Source organism: Somniosus microcephalus, chromosome 2, assembly GCF_052327205.1.
Source record: "Somniosus microcephalus isolate GS21.2 chromosome 2, FLI_Smic_1.0, whole genome shotgun sequence".
In the NCBI taxonomy this organism is placed as follows: Eukaryota; Metazoa; Chordata; class Chondrichthyes; order Squaliformes; family Somniosidae; genus Somniosus; species Somniosus microcephalus.
This window is the reverse complement of record NC_140988.1, coordinates 106,428,872-106,434,871: the sequence shown is the minus strand read 5'-3', so window position 1 is coordinate 106,434,871 and position 6,000 is coordinate 106,428,872.

Here is a 6,000-nt window from a genome sequence, read left to right as displayed (position 1 = left end):
ACCGAGGTGAGCTCGGTCGGGCCTTTGGACCCGGTTGGCAGACTCCCGTGTCCGATTGAGATCGGGGACAGCCGTTTAAAAAAAAGCCAGAGCGGGCTCTCGCGGGCGGGCGGCGCATGCGCGGTCAGTGCCAGCGGCGCGAGGCAGCCCGTGGGGAGTAGGCAGGGAAACCCCGCGGGCTGGCGGCCGTTAGAGCGGGGAGTAGGCAGGGAAACCCCGCGGGCTGGCGGCCGTTAGAGCGGCTCACTTCGGGCCCCAACACCGTCAAACCTGAGAGGGGGAAGTAGAGAGAGACAGAGAGGGAAGAGGAGAAGGAGAGAGAGGGAAGAGGAGATGGAGAGAGAGGGAAGAGGAGAAGGAGAGAGAGGGAAGAGAGAAGGAGAGAGAGAGAGAGAGAGAGAGAAATTTTTGGAGCTTCAGGCCTGCCTGCAGCGGGCCTGGAGACCAGTACCGAGTCCCCCCTGCGCGAGGGTGAGGAGGAGGGGGGGGTTGCTAAACACAATATAAAACTGAAATAAATTGTTAATTAATTCCCTAACACATAATTCAAATATTTACCTTACTTCCCTAACGCACTGAAAGTGTGGGGAAAAAATCTTGAAAAATCAAGATGGCGGCTTACTCACCTGGGTTCAGAAGGATAAGGCCCGCCCACACATGCACCGATTGGTCGACCGGTCAGGTCACCGAAGCGTAGGATTGGTCAATCGTCGAGTCACTCGACACTCAACTGTAGGACGGCACGCGCCAGGAACCCGCCGTCCGATTGGTCGACCTCGACGTCACACGGTCGCTAATGAGATGCTAATGAGCGGAACGCTGATGTTTTCGGATACCGCGGGCGGGATTTTTGTCCGGCCGAAAGGTAAATACGCCTATGACCGGTCCGGAATCGCAAGCTTTCTTTTGAGGCGACGCGCGCGTCGGTACGCTCTGTAACTTTCAAACGTATAGAACACGGACAGACAGACATCGGGACAGACAGAAGAGCCGGCAATTTTGGGGCGCGAGGGCAATTTTGGGGCGTTTGGTCTCCCTGCCCCTGTGTGTCCCCCCTCTCCCTGTCATGTCCTCTCCCTGTCCTATCCCTCCCTCCCCTCTCCCCCTCCCCTCCCCTCCCCTGTCTCCCTCCCCTCCCCTCCCCTGTCTCCCTCTCCCCCACTCCCCTCTGTCCCTCTCTCCGGCCCCTCCCCCTGCCTAGCGCCTGAGGTCCGGTGCCGTTGCTGAGGTCCCCCGCGTATCGCGCGGCTGATGGACGGCCGCTGCGGGCGGGCGGCGCATGCGCGGTGAGTGCGGGCGGCGCTATGCGCGGTCAGTGCGAGCGGCCCGCGGGAGCCGGCAAGGCCGTTAGCGAGCGGGAAACTTCGGGCGGCGCGCCCGCGCTCCGTCCGCGACACTGAGAGGGGGAAGTAGAGAGAGACAGAGAGGGAAGAGGAGAAGGAGAGAGAGGGAAGAGGAGAAGGAGAGAGAGGGAAGAGGAGAAGGAGAGAGAGAGAGAGGGAAGAAAGAGAGAGAGAGAGAGAAATTTTTTCAGCTTCAGGCCCCGAGTCCCCCCTGCGCGAGGGTGAGGAGGAGGAGGGGGGGGGGGTTGCTAAACACAATATAAAACTCAAATAAATTGTTAATTAATTGCCTAACACATAATTGAAATATTTACCTTAGTTCCCTAACACACAGAAAGTGTGGGGGGGAAAATCGTGGAAAATCAAGATGGCGGCCACTCACCTCGGTTCAGAAGGATAAGGCCCGCCCACACACGCACCGATTGGCCGACCGGTCAGGTCACCGAAGCGTAGGATTGGTCAATCGTCAAGTCGCTCTACACTCAACTGTAGGAAGACCTCGACGTCACACGGTCGCTAATGAGATGCTAATGAGCGGAACGCTGAACGTTTTTGGGATACCGCGGGCGGGATTTTTGTCCGGGCCGAAACGTAAATACGCCTATGACCGGTCCGGAATCGCAAGCTTTCTTTTGAGGCGACGCGCGCGTCGGTACGCTCTGTAACTTCCAAACGTATAGAGACCAGGCGGACGGACAGACAGACAGACAGACAGAAGAGCCGCTTTATATATATAGACTAGCTGGGGAGCCCCGCGTTGCGAGGGCAGTTTTGGGGCGCTTGGTCTCCCTGCCCCTGTGTGTCCCCCCTCTCCCTGTCATGTCCTCTCCCTGTCCTCTCCCTCCCTCCCCTCCCCTCTCTCCCTCCCCTCCTCTCCCTCCCCTCCCCTCCTCTCCCTCCCTCCCCTCCCCTGTCTCCCTCCCTCCCTCCCCCACCCCCACACCTACCCTCTCCCACCCCCTCCCCTCCCCTCGCCCACCCCCTCCCCCACTCCCCTCTGTCCCTCTCTCCGGCCCCTCCCCCGCCTAGCGCCTGAGGTCCGGTGCCGTTGCGATAGCGGCCGTGCGGGGCCTAGCGCTTAAGGCGCGGTCGGGTTCTGAAGCCGGGACGGACTGGAGCTGAGGTCCCCCGCGTATCGCGCGGCTGATGGACGGCCGCTGCGGGCGGGCGGCGCATGCGCGGTCAGTGCGGGCGGCACATGCGCGGTCAGTGCGGGCGGCACGAGGCGGCCCGCGGGGAGCAGGCAAGGGCGGCTTGGCGGCCGTTAGCGAGCGGGAAACTTCGGGCAGCCCGCCCGCGCTCCGTCCGCGACACCGTGAAACCTGAGAGGGGGAAGTAGAGAGAGACAGAGAGGGAAGAGGAGAAGGAGAGTGAGGGAAGAGGAGAGAGGGAAGAGGAGAAGGAGAGAGAGGGAAGAGGAGAAGGAGAGAGAGAGAGGGAAGAAAGAGAGAGAGAGAGAAATTTGTTGAGCTTCAGGCCCCGAGTCCCCCCTGCGCGAGGGTGAGGAGGAGGGGGGGGGTTGCTAAACACAATGTAAAACTGAAATAAATTGTTAATTAATTCCCTAACACATAATTCAAATATTTACCTTACTTCCCTAACACACTGAAAGTGTGGGGAAAAAATCGTGAAAAATCAAGATGGCGGCCACTCACCTCGGTTCAGAAGGATAAGGCCCGCCCACACACGCACCGATTGGTCGACCGGTCAGGTCACCGAAGCGTAGGATTGGTCAATCGTCGAGTCACTCGACACTCAACTGTAGGAAGGAACCCGCCGTCCGATTGGTCGACCTCGACGTCACACGGTCGCTAATGAGATGCTAATGAGCGGAAGGCTGAACGTTTTTCGGATACCACGGGCGGGATTTTTGTGCGGCCGAAACATAAATACGTCCGGAATCGCAAGCTTTCTTTTGAGGCGACGCGCGCGTCGGTACGCTCTGTAACTTTCAAACGTATAGAGAACAGACAGACAGACATCGGGACAGACAGACATCGGGACAGACAGAAGAGCTCTTTTATATATATAGATTTCATAAAGATGTAGCTCTGGAGACAATTATGAGTTAGATAAGAACATAATAAATAGGAGCAGGAATAGGCCATTTGGCCCCTCGAGCCTGCTCCACCATTCAATAAGATCATGGTTGATCTTGGGCTCAAAGCCACTTCCCTGCCCGCTCCCCATAACTCTTCACTCCCTTATCTTGTAAAAATCTGTCTATCTCCACCTTAAATGTATTTAATGACACAGCCTCCATGGCTCTCTGCGGCAGAGAATTCCACAGATTTATGACCCTCAGAGAAGAAATTCCTCCTCATCTCAGTTCTAAAAGGGCAAGTGAGTTCAAGTGTATTTCAGTAGTTCAGTGGAAGAGGCATAAAGGAAGATATCAAAATACTTAGGGGGAAATATTGGGTCGCGCCCCTTTTGGGGCGCTAACTTCGCCGGGGCGCTAAAAGTAGCGCTTCATGAAAAAATTAACGCCCCTGCAGCCAAAATTTACCGGTAGTGCCCCAGGAGGGAGGCGGAGTGCTACTGGAAAGCACCCCACCTCCCTCTTGGGGCGCTGCAAGTGAATATTAAAGGGGAGGGGCCTAGCGCAGCGTGACCCGGGGCTCAGCTAGGCCACCAGGGATCGGAGTGCCGGCAAAAGAGCCCGGCACTCGAGAAGTGCCAGGCTCACGGAGTGCAGCCAGCACTCCGCGGGGTGGCTGCTCAGGAGGCCAGGGACAGCAACGGGGGCAGGTGCTGGCAGGCGGCCAGCAACAAAAATGGCTGCCCGACACCTCCCCTTTAATTTGTACTGCCTTGGCCGCAGGTAGGCCCCCCTGACCCTGTCGGACATAGCGTCTGGCGGTAAGTCAGGGGCGCTACCGAAGATCGTGGCCGGGGCGCTGTGCACGGCGATGATGTCATCGCCGCGGGGCACTAACAGTTACCGCCGTCGCTAACCTCCCACTGAATTTCGCGGAGACATTGGCGGCGCCGCGCCCAGGCACTAGTTGCTTTGCGCCCAGTTAGCGCTAACAGGAGGTGCAAAGCAACTGAATTTTTAGGCCATAGTTTTATTACAGTAAATACATTTTAACAAACTCACTTTGAATGAGTTGTTTTATGATCCTGTATCTCGTGTGAAGATACCTCCACGTCTTGACAGAATTGTTGCTCAGCACCAGCAACTAGTTTCATATTAAGTAACTAAAACAAAAATAATAAATAGATATTTGTAATTGCGTAACTAATTTTTATCCAGAAATAAATACTTGTGTTGGGTTACAGGGGTTCCGTAGAATTTTTATTAACATGGGAGAGGGAGCCTCAGAACCCCTGCTGTAGATGATGCCATCCTTATGGTTTGACATTAGGGTTGCAAAATTCTGGGAATTTTTAAAAGAGGAAACTTTCCATGGGAATTTTCGGGAATTTATGGGAATTTTGGGAATTTATGGGAATTTTGAGTTTTTTTGCACACTGATGGTTTTTGTCTCTGACCCTTATATTATCTTTGTCGTCAAAATAGACATACTGTTCCATACAAATAAAAACAGGCTTTCAAAACTTTATTTAGGTTATAATTTTGAACTTTATTGAACCCCCACAAAAAAGACCCATCTAAAATAAAATAAAAAGAGCGTCAGCTTATTTAGCCTGTAATTTGTCCTTATTTTGTCCCTTTGAGTCTTCTACTCATGAGTCTTCTGAGTCTTCTACTCCTCATTGCTCCTCCTGATTCTCTGACTCTGGCTCTGACGTGTCCATTTCCTCCTCTGTGTCAGTGTCTAGCTGTGTGGTGGACACTTCTGTATCTGGCTCAATAAGTTGTAGGTTCGCCCGGATAGCCACCAGTTTCTCCACTCTCTTGTTAGTCAGCCTGTTGCGCACCTTTGTATGCGTTTTCCCAAAAAGTGACCAGTTTCGTTCAGAGGCCGCTGATGAAGGTGGGATTTGGAGTAGCACCGATGCAATAGGTGACAGGGCCTCAGATGCACAAAGTCCCTTCCACCAGGTATGTGCACTGATATGCTTGCATGATTCCCATATCCCATCCCCATTCCAAAGACCTTGCTTGGTAGAGAACTTTGCCAGACTTCCCAGAACTTTGCCCACATCCAGATTGAGATGGTGTGAGAGGGTAGAAATCACACTGTAAGCGCTGTTGATCTGTTCTCCAGAAAGTATTGGTCTCCCAACATGCTTTGGGTCCAGCATGTATGCTGCAGCATGAATCGGCTTGACACAAAATTCTTGACACGTCTGTATGAATTGAACAATTGCCTTCTCCTCTGCTTTGAGCAGCAGGGATGTGGGTAGGGCAATGCTGATTTGTTCTTTTAAATCAGTAAAAAGCCTGAGAACATCTGACAAGACAGCGTCATCTCCTTCAATCTGAGCAATTGCAGATGCTACTGGTGAGAGTAGTTTAAGGCTGCTAACCACTCTCTCCCAAAACACATCATCCAGCAGTATTTTCTTGATGGTGGTTTCCATATCCCCAGACTGGGATATTGCCATTTCTTGCAGCGACTCCTTACCCTCCAGAAGGCTGTTGTACATTATGACAACACCACCCCATCTAGTGTTGTTGGGCAGCTTCAGTGTGGTGTTCTTGTTCTTTGTCATTTGCTTGGAGTTGTAGGTTGCTGCAACTACC